Genomic DNA, 13,853 nt, shown 5'->3' with positions numbered 1-13,853 from the left:
TGTGATCTCGCTGACAACACCGTCGTGTCAGCCGTGCATGCGCATATCCTCGTTAGTATAGTTGTCAGTATCCCCGCCTGTCACGCGGGAGACCGGGGTTCAATTTCCCGATGGGGAGCAGTAATTTTTTAGTTACCATAGGGTGGAAATTCAACCTGCACTAATATATCATTCGGCAAAATAATCTTCGTTTTCTCCATCTCCCCCGGAGTAAGCTAATATAATGGGGAAGCTCTAGCGCAAGGTGTTTTTTTTTCTGTCCCATTGAAAAAGTCATGTCAAGCGAGAGTTGGGATCTCGCTGACAACACCGTCGTGTCTGCCGTGCATGCGCATATCCTCGTTAGTATAGTGGTCAGTATCCCCGCCTGTCACGCGGGAGACCGGGGTTCGATTGCCGAACGGGGAGCAGTAATTTTTTAGTTACCATAGAGGGGAAATTGAACCTGCACTGCTATACCAATCGGCAAAATAATCTTCGTTCTCTCCATCTCCTACAGAGTAAGCTAATATAATAGGGAAACTCTAGCGCCAGGTGTCTTTGTTTTTTTTCCTCTACCACTGAAACAGTCATGTCAAGCTAGAGTTGTGATCTCGCAGACAATACCGTCGAGTCTGCCGTCGATGCGCATATCCTCGTTAGTATAGTGGTCAGTATCCCCGCCTGTCACGCGGGAGACCGGGGTTCGATTCCCCGATGGGGAGATGTAATCTTTTAGTTACCATAGGGTGGAAATTCAACCTGCACTAATATACCATTCGGCAAAATAATCTTCGTTTACTTCATCTCCTCCAGAGTAAGCTAATATAATGGAGAAGCTCTAGTTCCAGGATTAGTTTTTTTTTCTCTCCCACTGAAACAGTCGTGTCAAGCAAGAGTGTTGATCTCGCAGACAACACCGTCGTGTCTGCCGTCATGCGCATATCCTCGTTAGTATAGTGGTCAGTATCCCTGCCTGTCACGCGGGAGACCGGGGTTTAATTCCCCGACGGGGAGCAGTAATTTTTTAGTTACCATAGGGTGGAAATTGAACTTGCACTGCTATACCAATCGGCAAAATAATCTTCGTTCTCTCCATCTCCTCCAGAGTAAGCTAATAGAATGGGAAAACTCTAGCGCCAGGTGTCTTTGTTTTTTTTCATCTCCCACTGAAACAGTCATGTCAAGCTAGAGTTGTGATCTCGCTGACAACACCGTCGTGTCTGCCGTGCATGCGCAAATCCTCGTTAGTATAGTTCTCAGTATCCCCGCCTGTCACGCGGGAGACCGGGGTTCGATTCCCCGACGGGGAGCAGTAATTGTTAAGTTACCATAGTGTGGAAATTCAACCTGCACTAATATATCATTCGGCAAAATAATCTTCGTTTTCTCCATCTCCCCCAGAGTAAGCTAATATAATGGGGAAGCTCTTGCGCCAGGTGTTTTTTTTTCTGTCCCACTGAAAAAGTCATGTCAAGCGAGAGTTGTGATCTCGCTGACAACACCGTCGTGTCTGCCGTGCATGCGCATATCCTCGTTAGTATAGTGGTCAGTATCCCCGCCTGTCACGCGGGACACCGGGGTTCGATTCCCCGACGGGGAGCAGTAATTTTTTAGTTACCATAGGGTGGAAATTGAACTTGCACTGCTATACCATTCGGCAAAATGATCTTCGTTTACTCCATCTCCTCCAGAGTAAGCTAATATAATGGAGAAGCTCTAGTGCCAGGTGTCTGTTTTTTTTCTCTCCCACTGAAACAGTCGTGTCAAGCTAGAGGGTTGATCTCGCAGACAACACCGTCGTGTCTGCCGTCATGCGCATATCCTCGTTAGTATAGTGGTCAGTATCCCCGCCTGTCACGCGGGAGACCGGGGTTCGATTGCCGAACGGGGAGCAGTAATTTTTTAGTTACCATAGAGGGGAAATTGAACCTGCACTGCTATACCAATCGGCAAAATAATCTTCGTTCTCTCCATCTCCTACAGAGTAAGCTAATATAATGAGGAAACTCTAGCGCCAGGTGTCTTTGTTTTTTTTTCCTCTCCCACTGAAACAGTCATGTCAAGCTAGAGTTGTGATCTCGCAGACAATACCGTCGTGTCTGCCGTGCATGCGCATATCCTCGTTAGTATAGTGGTCAGTATCCCCGCCTGTCACGCGGGAGACCGGGGTTCGATTCCCCGACGGGGAGCAGTAATCTTTTAGTTACCATAGGGTGGAAATTCAACCTGCACTGCTATACCATTCGGCAAAATAATCTTCGTTCTCTCCATCTCCTCCAGAGTAAGCTAATATAATGTGGAAGCTCTAGCGCCAGGTGTCTTTGTTTTTTTTCCTCTCCCACTGAAACGGTCATGTCAAGCTAGAGTTGTGATGTCGCAGACAAAACCGTCGTGTCTGCCGTCGTGCGCATATCCTCGTTAGTATAGTGGTCAGTATCCCTGCCTGTCACGCAGAAGACCGGGGTTTAATTCCCCGACGGGGAGCAGTAATTTTTTAGTTACCATAGGGCGGAAATTCAACCTGCACTAATATATCATTCGGCAAAATAATCTTCGTTTTCTCCATCTCCTCCAGAGTAAGCTAATATAATGGGGAAGCTCTAGCGCCAGGTGTTATTTTTTTCTGTCCCACTGAAACAGTCATGTCAAGCTAGAGTTGTGATCTCGCTGACAACACCGTCGTGTCAGCCGTGCATGCGCATATCCTCGTTAGTATAGTAGTCAGTATCCCCGCCTGTCACGCGGGAGACCGGGGTTCGATTCCCCGACGGGGAGCAGTAATTTTTTAGTTACCATAGGGTGAAAATTCAACCTGCACTAATATATCATTCGGCAAATTAATCTTCGTTTTCTCCATCTCCCCCGGAGTAAGCTAATATAATGGGGAAGCTCTAGCGCAAGGAGTTTTTTTTCTGTCCCACTGAAAAAGTCTTGTCAAGCGAGAGTTGGGATCTCGCTGACAACACCGTCGTGTCTGCCGTGCATGCGCATATCCTCGTTAGTATAGTGGTTAGTATCCCCGCCTGTCACGCGGGAGACCGGGGTTCGATTGCCGAACGGGGAGCAGTAATTTTTTAGTTACCATAGGGTGGAAATTGAACTTGCGCTGCTATACAAATCGGCAAAATAATCTTCGTTGTCTCCATCTCCTCCAGAGTAAGCTAATAGAATGGGGAAGCTCTAGCGCCAGGTGTTCTTTTTTTCTGTCCCACTGAAACAGTCACTTCAAGCTAGAGTTGTGATCTCGTAGACAATACCGTCGTGTCTGCCGTGCATGCGCATATCCTCGTTAGTATAGTGGCCAGTATCCCCGCCTGTCACGCGGGAGACCGGGGTTTAATTCCCCGACGGGGAGCAGTAATTTTTTAGTTACCATAGGGCGGAAATTCAACCTGCACTAATATATTATTCGGCAAAATAATCTTCGTTTTCTCCATCTCCTCCAGAGTAAGCTAATATAATGGGGAAGCTCTAGCGCCAGGTGTTCTTTTTTTCTGTCCCACTGAAAAAGTCATGTCAAGCTAGAGTTGTGATCTCGCTGACAACACCGTCGTGTCGGCCGTGCATGCGCATATCCTCGTTAGTAAAGTTGTCAGTATCCCCGCCTGTCACGCGGGAGACCGGGGTTCGATTCCCCGACGGGGAGCAGTAATTTTTTGGTTACCATAGGGTGGAAATTGAACTTGCACTGCTATACCAATCGGCAAAATAATCTTCGTTCTCTCCATCTCCTCCAGAGTAAGCTAATAGAATGGGAAAACTCTAGCGCCAGGTGTCTTTGTTTTTTTTCCTCTCCCACTGAAACAGTCATGTCAAGCTAGAGTTGTGATCTCGCTGACAGCACCGTCGTGTCTGCCGTGCATGCGCATATCCTGGTTAGTATAGTGGTCAGTATCCCCGCCTGTCACGTGGGAGACCGGGGTTCGATTCCCCGATGGGCAGCATTAATTTTTTAGTTTCCATAGGTTGGAAATTGACCTGCACTGCTATACCATTCGGCAAAATAATCTTCGTTCTCTCCATCTCCTCCAGAGTAAGCTAATATAATGTGGAAGCTCTAGCGCCAGGTGTCTTTGTTTTTTTTCCTCTCCCACTGAAACGGTCATGTCAAGCTAGAGTTGTGATCTCGAAGACAATACCGTCGTGTCTGCCGTGCATGCGCATATCCTCGTTAGTATAGTGGTCAGTATCCCCGCCTGTCACGCGGGAGACCGGGGTTCGATTCCCCGACGGGGAGCAGTAATCTTTTAGTTACCATAGGGTGGAAATTCAACCTGCACTGCTATACCATTCGGCAAAATAATCTTCGTTCTCTCCATCTCCTCCAGAGTAAGCTAATATAATGTGGAAGCTCTAGCGCCAGGTGTCTTTGTTTTTTTTCCTCTCCCACTGAAACGGTCATGTCAAGCTAGAGTTGTGATGTCGCAGACAAAACCGTCGTGTCTGCCGTCGTGCGCATATCCTCGTTAGTATAGTGGTCAGTATCCCTGCCTGTCACGCAGAAGACCGGGGTTTAATTCCCCGACGGGGAGCAGTAATTTTTTAGTTACCATAGGGCGGAAATTCAACCTGCACTAATATATCATTCGGCAAAATAATCTTCGTTTTCTCCATCTCCCCCGGAGTAAGCTAATATAATGGGGAAGCTCTAGCGCAAGGAGTTTTTTTTCTGTCCCACTGAAAAAGTCTTGTCAAGCGAGAGTTGGGATCTCGCTGACAACACCGTCGTGTCTGCCGTGCATGCGCATATCCTCGTTAGTATAGTGGTTAGTATCCCCGCCTGTCACGCGGGAGACCGGGGTTCGATTGCCGAACGGGGAGCAGTAATTTTTTAGTTACCATAGGGTGGAAATTGAACTTGCGCTGCTATACCAATCGGCAAAATAATCTTCGTTGTCTCCATCTCCTCCAGAGTAAGCTAATAGAATGGGGAAGCTCTAGCGCCAGGTGTTCTTTTTTTCTGTCCCACTGAAACAGTCACTTCAAGCTAGAGTTGTGATCTCGTAGACAATACCGTCGTGTCTGCCGTGCATGCGCATATCCTCGTTAGTATAGTGGCCAGTATCCCCGCCTGTCACGCGGGAGACCGAGGTTTAATTCCCCGACGGGGAGCAGTAATTTTTTAGTTACCATAGGGCGGAAATTCAACCTGCACTAATATATTATTCGGCAAAATAATCTTCGTTTTCTCCATCTCCTCCAGAGTAAGCTAATATAATGGGGAAGCTCTAGCGCCAGGTGTTCTTTTTTTCTGTCCCACTGAAAAAGTCATGTCAAGCTAGAGTTGTGATCTCGCTGACAACACCGTCGTTTCGGCCGTGCATGCGCATATCCTCGTTAGTATAGTTGTCAGTATCCCCGCCTGTCACGCGGGAGACCGGGGTTCGATTCCCCGACGGGGAGCAGTAATTTTTAAGTTACCATAGTGTGGAAATTCAACCTGCACTAATATATCATTCGGCAAAATAGTCTTCGTTTTCTCCATCTCCCCCAGAGTAAGGTAATATAATGGGGAAGCTCTAGTGCCAGGTTTTCTTTTTTTCTGTCCCACTGAAACAGTCATGTCAAGCTAGAGTTGTGATCTCGCTGACAACACCGTCGTGTCAGCCGTGCATGCGCATATCCTCGTTAGTATAGTTGTCAGTATCCCCGCCTGTCACGCGGGAGACCGGGGTTCGATTTCCCGATGGGGAGCAGTAATTTTTTAGTTACCATAGGGTGGAAATTCAACCTGCACTAATATATCATTCGGCAAAATAATCTTCGTTTTCTCCATCTCCCCCGGAGTAAGCTAATATAATGGGGAAGCTCTAGCGCAAGGTGTTTTTTTTTCTGTCCCATTGAAAAAGTCATGTCAAGCGAGAGTTGGGATCTCGCTGACAACACCGTCGTGTCTGCCGTGCATGCGCATATCCTCGTTAGTATAGTGGTCAGTATCCCCGCCTGTCACGCGGGAGACCGGGGTTCGATTGCCGAACGGGGAGCAGTAATTTTTTAGTTACCATAGAGGTGAAATTGAACCTGCACTGCTATACCAATCGGCAAAATAATCTTCGTTCTCTCCATCTCCTACAGAGTAAGCTAATATAATAGGGAAACTCTAGCGCCAGGTGTCTTTGTTTTTTTTCCTCTACCACTGAAACAGTCATGTCAAGCTAGAGTTGTGATCTCGCAGACAATACCGTCGAGTCTGCCGTCGATGCGCATATCCTCGTTAGTATATTGGTCAGTATCCCCGCCTGTCACGCGGGAGACCGGGGTTCGATTCCCCGATGGGGAGCAGTAATCTTTTAGTTACCATAGGGTGGAAATTCAACCTGCACTAATATACCATTCGGCAAAATAATCTTCGTTTACTTCATCTCCTCCAGAGTAAGCTAATATAATGGAGAAGCTCTAGTTCCAGGATTAGTTTTTTTTTCTCTCCCACTGAAACAGTCGTGTCAAGCAAGAGTGTTGATCTCGCAGACAACACCGTCGTGTCTGCCGTCATGCGCATATCCTCGTTAGTATAGTGGTCAGTATCCCTGCCTGTCACGCGGTAGACCGGGGTTTAATTCCCCGACGGGGAGCAGTAATTTTTTAGTTACCATAGGGTGGAAATTGAACTTGCACTGCTATACCAATCGGCAAAATAATCTTCGTTCTCTCCATCTCCTCCAGAGTAAGCTAATAGAATGGGAAAACTCTAGCGCCAGGTGTCTTTGTTTTTTTTCCTCTCCCACTGAAACAGTCATGTCAAGCTAGAGTTGTGATCTCGCTGACAACACCGTCGTGTCTGCCGTGCATGCGCAAATCCTCGTTAGTATAGTTCTCAGTATCCCCGCCTGTCACGCGGGAGACCGGGGTTCGATTCCCCGACGGGGAGCAGTAATTTTTTAGTTACCATAGGGTGAAAATTCAACCTGCACTAATATATCATTCGGCAAATTAATCTTCGTTTTCTCCATCTCCCCCGGAGTAAGCTAATATAATGGGGAAGCTCTAGCGCAAGGAGTTTTTTTTCTGTCCCACTGAAAAAGTCTTGTCAAGCGAGAGTTGGGATCTCGCTGACAACACCGTCGTGTCTGCCGTGCATGCGCATATCCTCGTTAGTATAGTGGTTAGTATCCCCGCCTGTCACGCGGGAGACCGGGGTTCGATTGCCGAACGGGGAGCAGTAATTTTTTAGTTACCATAGGGTGGAAATTGAACTTGCGCTGCTATACCAATCGGCAAAATAATCTTCGTTTTCTCCATCTCCTCCAGAGTAAGCTAATATAATGGGGAAGCTCTAGCGCCAGGTGTCTTTGTTTTTTTTCCTCTCCCACTGAAACGGTCACCTCAAGCTAGAGTTGTGATCTCGAAGACAATACCGTCGTGTCTGCCGTGCATACACATATCCTCGTTAGTATAGTGGTCAGTATCCCCGCCTGTCACGCGGGAGACCGGGGTTCGATTCCCCGACGGGGAGCAGTAATTTTTAAGTTACCATAGTGTGGAAATTCAACCTGCACTAATATATCATTCGGCAAAATAATCTTCGTTTTCTCCATCTCCCCCAGAGTAAGCTAATATAATGGGGAAGCTCTAGCGCAAGGTGTTTTTTTTCTGTCCCACTGAAAAAGTCATGTCAAGCGAGAGTTGGGATCTCGCTGACAACACCGTCGTGTCTGCCGTGCATGCGCATATCCTCGTTAGTATAGTGGTCAGTATCCCCGCCTGTCACGCGGGAGACCGGGGTTTAATTCCCCGACGGGGAGCAGTAATTTTTTGGTTACCATAGGGTGGAAATTGAACTTGCACTGCTATACCAATCGGCAAAATAATCTTCGTTCTCTCCATCTCCTCCAGAGTAAGCTAATAGAATGGGAAAACTCTAGCGCCAGGTGTCTTTGTTTTTTTTCCTCTCCCACTGAAACAGTCATGTCAAGCTAGAGTTGTGATCTCGCTGACAGCACCGTCGTGTCTGCCGTACATGCGCATATCCTGGTTAGTATAGTGGTCAGTATCCCCGCCTGTCACGTGGGAGACCGGGGTTCGATTCCCCGATGGGCAGCATTAATTTTTTACTTTCCATAGGTTGGAAATTGACCTGCACTGCTATACCATTCGGCAAAATAATCTTCGTTCTCTCCATCTCCTCCAGAGTAAGCTAATATAATGTGGAAGCTCTAGCGCCAGGTGTCTTTGTTTTTTTTCCTCTCCCACTGAAACGGTCATGTCAAGCTAGAGTTGTGATCTCGAAGACAATACCGTCGTGTCTGCCGTGCATGCGCATATCCTCGTTAGTATAGTGGTCAGTATCCCCGCCTGTCACGCGGGAGACCGGGGTTCGATTCCCCGACGGGGAGCAGTAATCTTTTAGTTACCATAGGGTGGAAATTCAACCTGCACTGCTATACCATTCGGCAAAATAATCTTCGTTCTCTCCATCTCCTCCAGAGTAAGCTAATATAATGTGGAAGCTCTAGCGCCAGGTGTCTTTGTTTTTTTTCCTCTCCCACTGAAACGGTCATGTCAAGCTAGAGTTGTGATCTCGCAGACAAAACCGTCGTGTCTGCCGTCGTGCGCATATCCTCGTTAGTATAGTGGTCAGTATCCCTGCCTGTCACGCAGAAGACCGGGGTTTAATTCCCCGACGGGGAGCAGTAATTTTTTAGTTACCATAGGGCGGAAATTCAACCTGCACTAATATATCATTCGGCAAAATAATCTTCGTTTTCTCCATCTCCTCCAGAGTAAGCTAATATAATGGGGAAGCTCTAGCGCCAGGTGTTATTTTTTTCTGTCCCACTGAAACAGTCATGTCAAGCTAGAGTTGTGATCTCGCTGACAACACCGTCGTGTCAGCCGTGCATGCGCATATCCTCGTTAGTATAGTAGTCAGTATCCCCGCCTGTCACGCGGGAGACCGGGGTTCGATTCCCCGACGGGGAGCAGTAATTTTTTAGTTACCATAGGGTGGAAATTCAACCTGCACTAATATATCATTCGGCAAATTAATCTTCGTTTTCTCCATCTCCCCCGGAGTAAGCTAATATAATGGGGAAGCTCTAGCGCAAGGAGTTTTTTTTCTGTCCCACTGAAAAAGTCTTGTCAAGCGAGAGTTGGGATCTCGCTGACAACACCGTCGTGTCTGCCGTGCATGCGCATATCCTCGTTAGTATAGTGGTTAGTATCCCCGCCTGTCACGCGGGAGACCGGGGTTCGATTGCCGAACGGGGAGCAGTAATTTTTTAGTTACCATAGGGTGGAAATTGAACTTGCGCTGCTATACCAATCGGCAAAATAATCTTCGTTGTCTCCATCTCCTCCAGAGTAAGCTAATAGAATGGGGAAGCTCTAGCGCCAGGTGTTCTTTTTTTCTGTCCCACTGAAACAGTCACTTCAAGCTAGAGTTGTGATCTCGTAGACAATACCGTCGTGTCTGCCGTGCATGCGCATATCCTCGTTAGTATAGTGGCCAGTATCCCCGCCTGTCACGCGGGAGACCGGGGTTTAATTCCCCGACGGGGAGCAGTAATCTTTTAGTTACCATAGGGCGGAAATTCAACCTGCACTAATATATTATTCGGCAAAATAATCTTCGTTTTCTCCATCTCCTCCAGAGTAAGCTAATATAATGGGGAAGCTCTAGCGCCAGGTGTTCTTTTTTTCTGTCCCACTGAAAAAGTCATGTCAAGCTAGAGTTGTGATCTCGCTGACAACACCGTCGTGTCGGCCGTGCATGCGCATATCCTCGTTAGTATAGTTGTCAGTATCCCCGCCTGTCACGCGGGAGACCGGGGTTCGATTCCCCGACGGGGAGCAGTAATTTTTTGGTTACCATAGGGTGGAAATTGAACTTGCACTGCTATACCAATCGGCAAAATAATCTTCGTTCTCTCCATCTCCTCCAGAGTAAGCTAATAGAATGGGAAAACTCTAGCGCCAGGTGTCTTTGTTTTTTTTCCTCTCCCACTGAAACAGTCATGTCAAGCTAGAGTTGTGATCTCGCTGACAGCACCGTCGTGTCTGCCGTGCATGCGCATATCCTGGTTAGTATAGTGGTCAGTATCCCCGCCTGTCACGTGGGAGACCGGGGTTCGATTCCCCGATGGGCAGCATTAATTTTTTAGTTTCCATAGGTTGGAAATTGACCTGCACTGCTATACCATTCGGCAAAATAATCTTCGTTCTCTCCATCTCCTCCAGAGTAAGCTAATATAATGTGGAAGCTCTAGCGCCAGGTGTCTTTGTTTTTTTTCCTCTCCCACTGAAACGGTCATGTCAAGCTAGAGTTGTGATCTCGAAGACAATACCGTCGTGTCTGCCGTGCATGCGCATATCCTCGTTAGTATAGTGGTCAGTATCCCCGCCTGTCACGCGGGAGACCGGGGTTCGATTCCCCGACGGGGAGCAGTAATCTTTTAGTTACCATAGGGTGGAAATTCAACCTGCACTGCTATACCATTCGGCAAAATAATCTTCGTTCTCTCCATCTCCTCCAGAGTAAGCTAATATAATGTGGAAGCTCTAGCGCCAGGTGTCTTTGTTTTTTTTCCTCTCCCACTGAAACGGTCATGTCAAGCTAGAGTTGTGATGTCGCAGACAAAACCGTCGTGTCTGCCGTCGTGCGCATATCCTCGTTAGTATAGTGGTCAGTATCCCTGCCTGTCACGCAGAAGACCGGGGTTTAATTCCCCGACGGGGAGCAGTAATTTTTTAGTTACCATAGGGCGGAAATTCAACCTGCACTAATATATCATTCGGCAAAATAATCTTCGTTTTCTCCATCTCCTCCAGAGTAAGCTAATATAATGGGGAAGCTCTAGCGCCAGGTGTTATTTTTTTCTGTCCCACTGAAACAGTCATGTCAAGCTAGAGTTGTGATCTCGCTGACAACACCGTCGTGTCAGCCGTGCATGCGCATATCCTCGTTAGTATAGTAGTCAGTATCCCCGCCTGTCACGCGGGAGACCGGGGTTCGATTCCCCGACGGGGAGCAGTAATTTTTTAGTTACCATAGGGTGGAAATTCAACCTGCACTAATATATCATTCGGCAAATTAATCTTCGTTTTCTCCATCTTCCCCGGAGTAAGGTAATATAATGGGGAAGCTCTAGCGCTAGGAGTTTTTTTTCTGTCCCACTGAAAAAGTCTTGTCAAGCGAGAGTTGGGATCTCGCTGACAACACCGTCGTGTCTGCCGTGCATGCGCATATCCTCGTTAGTATAGTGGTTAGTATCCCCGCCTGTCACGCGGGAGACCGGGGTTCGATTGCCGAACGGGGAGCAGTAATTTTTTAGTTACCATAGGGTGGAAATTGAACTTGCGCTGCTATACCAATCGGCAAAATAATCTTCGTTGTCTCCATCTCCTCCAGAGTAAGCTAATAGAATGGGGAAGCTCTAGCGCCAGGTGTTCTTTTTTTCTGTCCCACTGAAACAGTCACTTCAAGCTAGAGTTGTGATCTCGTAGACAATACCGTCGTGTCTGCCGTGCATGCGCATATCCTCGTTAGTATAGTGGCCAGTATCCCCGCCTGTCACGCGGGAGACCGGGGTTTAATTCCCCGACGGGGAGCAGTAATTTTTTAGTTACCATAGGGCGGAAATTCAACCTGCACTAATATATTATTCGGCAAAATAATCTTCGTTTTCTCCATCTCCTCCAGAGTAAGCTAATATAATGGGGAAGCTCTAGCGCCAGGTGTTCTTTTTTTCTGTCCCACTGAAAAAGTCATGTCAAGCTAGAGTTGTGATCTCGCTGACAACACCGTCGTTTCGGCCGTGCATGCGCATATCCTCGTTAGTATAGTTGTCAGTATCCCCGCCTGTCACGCGGGAGACCGGGGTTCGATTCCCCGACGGGGAGCAGTAATTTTTAAGTTACCATAGTGTGGAAATTCAACCTGCACTAATATATATTTCGGCAAAATAGTCTTCGTTTTCTCCATCTCCCCCAGAGTAAGCTAATATAATGGGGAAGCTCTAGTGCCAGGTTTTCTTTTTTTCTGTCCCACTGAAACAGTCATGTCAAGCTAGAGTTGTGATCTCGCTGACAACACCGTCGTGTCAGCCGTGCATGCGCATATCCTCGTTAGTATAGTTGTCAGTATCCCCGCCTGTCACGCGGGAGACCGGGGTTCGATTTCCCGATGGGGAGCAGTAATTTTTTAGTTACCATAGGGTGGAAATTCAACCTGCACTAATATATCATTCGGCAAAATAATCTTCGTTTTCTCCATCTCCCCCGGAGTAAGCTAATATAATGGGGAAGCTCTAGCGCAAGGTGTTTTTTTTTCTGTCCCATTGAAAAAGTCATGTCAAGCGAGAGTTGGGATCTCGCTGACAACACCGTCGTGTCTGCCGTGCATGCGCATATCCTCGTTAGTATAGTGGTCAGTATCCCCGCCTGTCACGCGGGAGACCGGGGTTCGATTGCCGAACGGGGAGCAGTAATTTTTTAGTTACCATAGAGGGGAAATTGAACCTGCACTGCTATACCAATCGGCAAAATAATCTTCGTTCTCTCCATCTCCTACAGAGTAAGCTAATATAATAGGGAAACTCTAGCGCCAGGTGTCTTTGTTTTTTTTCCTCTACCACTGAAACAGTCATGTCAAGCTAGAGTTGTGATCTCGCAGACAATACCGTCGAGTCTGCCGTGCATACACATATCCTCGTTAGTATAGTGGTCAGTATCCCCGCCTGTCACGCGGGAGACCGGGGTTCGATTCCCCGATGGGGAGCAGTAATCTTTTAGTTACCATAGGGTGGAAATTCAACCTGCACTAATATACCATTCGGCAAAATAATCTTCGTTTACTTCATCTCCTCCAGAGTAAGCTAATATAATGGAGAAGCTCTAGTTCCAGGATTAGTTTTTTTTTTCTCTCCCACTGAAACAGTCGTGTCAAGCAAGAGTGTTGATCTCGCAGACAACACCGTCGTGTCTGCCGTCATGCGCATATCCTCGTTAGTATAGTGGTCAGTATCCCTGCCTGTCACGCGGGAGACCGGGGTTTAATTCCCCGACGGGGAGCAGTAATTTTTTAGTTACCATAGGGTGGAAATTGAACTTGCGCTGCTATACCAATCGGCAAAATAATCTTCGTTGTCTCCATCTCCTCCAGAGTAAGCTAATAGAATGGGGAAGCTCTAGCGCCAGGTGTTCTTTTTTTCTGTCCCACTGAAACAGTCACTTCAAGCTAGAGTTGTGATCTCGTAGACAATACCGTCGTGTCTGCCGTGCATGCGCATATCCTCGTTAGTATAGTGGCCAGTATCCCCGCCTGTCACGCGGGAGACCGGGGTTTAATTCCCCGACGGGGAGCAGTAATTTTTTAGTTACCATAGGGCGGAAATTCAACCTGCACTAATATATTATTCGGCAAAATAATCTTCGTTTTCTCCATCTCCTCCAGAGTAAGCTAATATAATGGGGAAGCTCTAGCGCCAGGTGTTCTTTTTTTCTGTCCCACTGAAAAAGTCATGTCAAGCTAGAGTTGTGATCTCGCTGACAACACCGTCGTTTCGGCCGTGCATGCGCATATCCTCGTTAGTATAGTTGTCAGTATCCCCGCCTGTCACGCGGGAGACCGGGGTTCGATTCCCCGACGGGGAGCAGTAATTTTTAAGTTACCATAGTGTGGAAATTCAACCTGCACTAATATATATTTCGGCAAAATAGTCTTCGTTTTCTCCATCTCCCCCAGAGTAAGCTAATATAATGGGGAAGCTCTAGTGCCAGGTTTTCTTTTTTTCTGTCCCACTGAAACAGTCATGTCAAGCTAGAGTTGTGATCTCGCTGACAACACCGTCGTGTCAGCCGTGCATGCGCATATCCTCGTTAGTATAGTTGTCAGTATCCCCGCCTGTCACGCGGGAGACCGGGGTTCGATTTCC

The 13,853-nt window shown here is 47.4% G+C and overlaps 23 non-coding genes across 23 annotated transcripts; all 23 read left to right on the top strand.

Annotated features, from left to right (window-relative positions):
• The first annotated feature begins 632 nt into the window (after positions 1-632).
• TRNAD-GUC (transfer RNA aspartic acid (anticodon GUC)) lies at positions 633-704 on the top strand. The gene has a single exon. It is a non-coding gene; the product is annotated as a tRNA-Asp (tRNA).
• A 220-nt stretch (positions 705-924) lies between these two features.
• Positions 925-996, top strand: TRNAD-GUC (transfer RNA aspartic acid (anticodon GUC)). The gene has a single exon. It is a non-coding gene; the product is annotated as a tRNA-Asp (tRNA).
• Positions 997-1,510: 514 nt separating this feature from the next.
• TRNAD-GUC (transfer RNA aspartic acid (anticodon GUC)) lies at positions 1,511-1,582 on the top strand. The gene has a single exon. It is a non-coding gene; the product is annotated as a tRNA-Asp (tRNA).
• A 517-nt stretch (positions 1,583-2,099) lies between these two features.
• TRNAD-GUC (transfer RNA aspartic acid (anticodon GUC)) lies at positions 2,100-2,171 on the top strand. Its single transcript has one exon. It is a non-coding gene; the product is annotated as a tRNA-Asp (tRNA).
• A 514-nt stretch (positions 2,172-2,685) lies between these two features.
• Positions 2,686-2,757, top strand: TRNAD-GUC (transfer RNA aspartic acid (anticodon GUC)). Its single transcript has one exon. It is a non-coding gene; the product is annotated as a tRNA-Asp (tRNA).
• Positions 2,758-3,265: 508 nt separating this feature from the next.
• Positions 3,266-3,337, top strand: TRNAD-GUC (transfer RNA aspartic acid (anticodon GUC)). Its single transcript has one exon. It is a non-coding gene; the product is annotated as a tRNA-Asp (tRNA).
• An 810-nt stretch (positions 3,338-4,147) lies between these two features.
• Positions 4,148-4,219, top strand: TRNAD-GUC (transfer RNA aspartic acid (anticodon GUC)). The gene has a single exon. It is a non-coding gene; the product is annotated as a tRNA-Asp (tRNA).
• A 1,094-nt stretch (positions 4,220-5,313) lies between these two features.
• TRNAD-GUC (transfer RNA aspartic acid (anticodon GUC)) lies at positions 5,314-5,385 on the top strand. Its single transcript has one exon. It is a non-coding gene; the product is annotated as a tRNA-Asp (tRNA).
• An 805-nt stretch (positions 5,386-6,190) lies between these two features.
• On the top strand, positions 6,191-6,262 carry TRNAD-GUC (transfer RNA aspartic acid (anticodon GUC)). Its single transcript has one exon. It is a non-coding gene; the product is annotated as a tRNA-Asp (tRNA).
• Positions 6,263-7,363: 1,101 nt separating this feature from the next.
• TRNAD-GUC (transfer RNA aspartic acid (anticodon GUC)) lies at positions 7,364-7,435 on the top strand. The gene has a single exon. It is a non-coding gene; the product is annotated as a tRNA-Asp (tRNA).
• Positions 7,436-7,652: 217 nt separating this feature from the next.
• On the top strand, positions 7,653-7,724 carry TRNAD-GUC (transfer RNA aspartic acid (anticodon GUC)). The gene has a single exon. It is a non-coding gene; the product is annotated as a tRNA-Asp (tRNA).
• Positions 7,725-8,243: 519 nt separating this feature from the next.
• TRNAD-GUC (transfer RNA aspartic acid (anticodon GUC)) lies at positions 8,244-8,315 on the top strand. The gene has a single exon. It is a non-coding gene; the product is annotated as a tRNA-Asp (tRNA).
• A 514-nt stretch (positions 8,316-8,829) lies between these two features.
• On the top strand, positions 8,830-8,901 carry TRNAD-GUC (transfer RNA aspartic acid (anticodon GUC)). Its single transcript has one exon. It is a non-coding gene; the product is annotated as a tRNA-Asp (tRNA).
• Positions 8,902-9,409: 508 nt separating this feature from the next.
• On the top strand, positions 9,410-9,481 carry TRNAD-GUC (transfer RNA aspartic acid (anticodon GUC)). The gene has a single exon. It is a non-coding gene; the product is annotated as a tRNA-Asp (tRNA).
• A 219-nt stretch (positions 9,482-9,700) lies between these two features.
• On the top strand, positions 9,701-9,772 carry TRNAD-GUC (transfer RNA aspartic acid (anticodon GUC)). The gene has a single exon. It is a non-coding gene; the product is annotated as a tRNA-Asp (tRNA).
• A 519-nt stretch (positions 9,773-10,291) lies between these two features.
• On the top strand, positions 10,292-10,363 carry TRNAD-GUC (transfer RNA aspartic acid (anticodon GUC)). Its single transcript has one exon. It is a non-coding gene; the product is annotated as a tRNA-Asp (tRNA).
• Positions 10,364-10,877: 514 nt separating this feature from the next.
• On the top strand, positions 10,878-10,949 carry TRNAD-GUC (transfer RNA aspartic acid (anticodon GUC)). The gene has a single exon. It is a non-coding gene; the product is annotated as a tRNA-Asp (tRNA).
• A 508-nt stretch (positions 10,950-11,457) lies between these two features.
• On the top strand, positions 11,458-11,529 carry TRNAD-GUC (transfer RNA aspartic acid (anticodon GUC)). Its single transcript has one exon. It is a non-coding gene; the product is annotated as a tRNA-Asp (tRNA).
• A 219-nt stretch (positions 11,530-11,748) lies between these two features.
• TRNAD-GUC (transfer RNA aspartic acid (anticodon GUC)) lies at positions 11,749-11,820 on the top strand. Its single transcript has one exon. It is a non-coding gene; the product is annotated as a tRNA-Asp (tRNA).
• An 805-nt stretch (positions 11,821-12,625) lies between these two features.
• TRNAD-GUC (transfer RNA aspartic acid (anticodon GUC)) lies at positions 12,626-12,697 on the top strand. Its single transcript has one exon. It is a non-coding gene; the product is annotated as a tRNA-Asp (tRNA).
• Positions 12,698-12,918: 221 nt separating this feature from the next.
• TRNAD-GUC (transfer RNA aspartic acid (anticodon GUC)) lies at positions 12,919-12,990 on the top strand. Its single transcript has one exon. It is a non-coding gene; the product is annotated as a tRNA-Asp (tRNA).
• Positions 12,991-13,209: 219 nt separating this feature from the next.
• On the top strand, positions 13,210-13,281 carry TRNAD-GUC (transfer RNA aspartic acid (anticodon GUC)). Its single transcript has one exon. It is a non-coding gene; the product is annotated as a tRNA-Asp (tRNA).
• Positions 13,282-13,500: 219 nt separating this feature from the next.
• TRNAD-GUC (transfer RNA aspartic acid (anticodon GUC)) lies at positions 13,501-13,572 on the top strand. The gene has a single exon. It is a non-coding gene; the product is annotated as a tRNA-Asp (tRNA).
• The last annotated feature ends 281 nt before the right edge of the window (positions 13,573-13,853 follow it).

The sequence above is a fragment of the Rhipicephalus microplus genome, chromosome 9 (assembly GCF_043290135.1).
Source record: "Rhipicephalus microplus isolate Deutch F79 chromosome 9, USDA_Rmic, whole genome shotgun sequence".
NCBI classification, from domain to species: Eukaryota; Metazoa; Arthropoda; class Arachnida; order Ixodida; family Ixodidae; genus Rhipicephalus; species Rhipicephalus microplus.
Note: the sequence above shows the minus strand (reverse complement) of the source record. Positions and strands in the feature narration are given on the sequence as shown.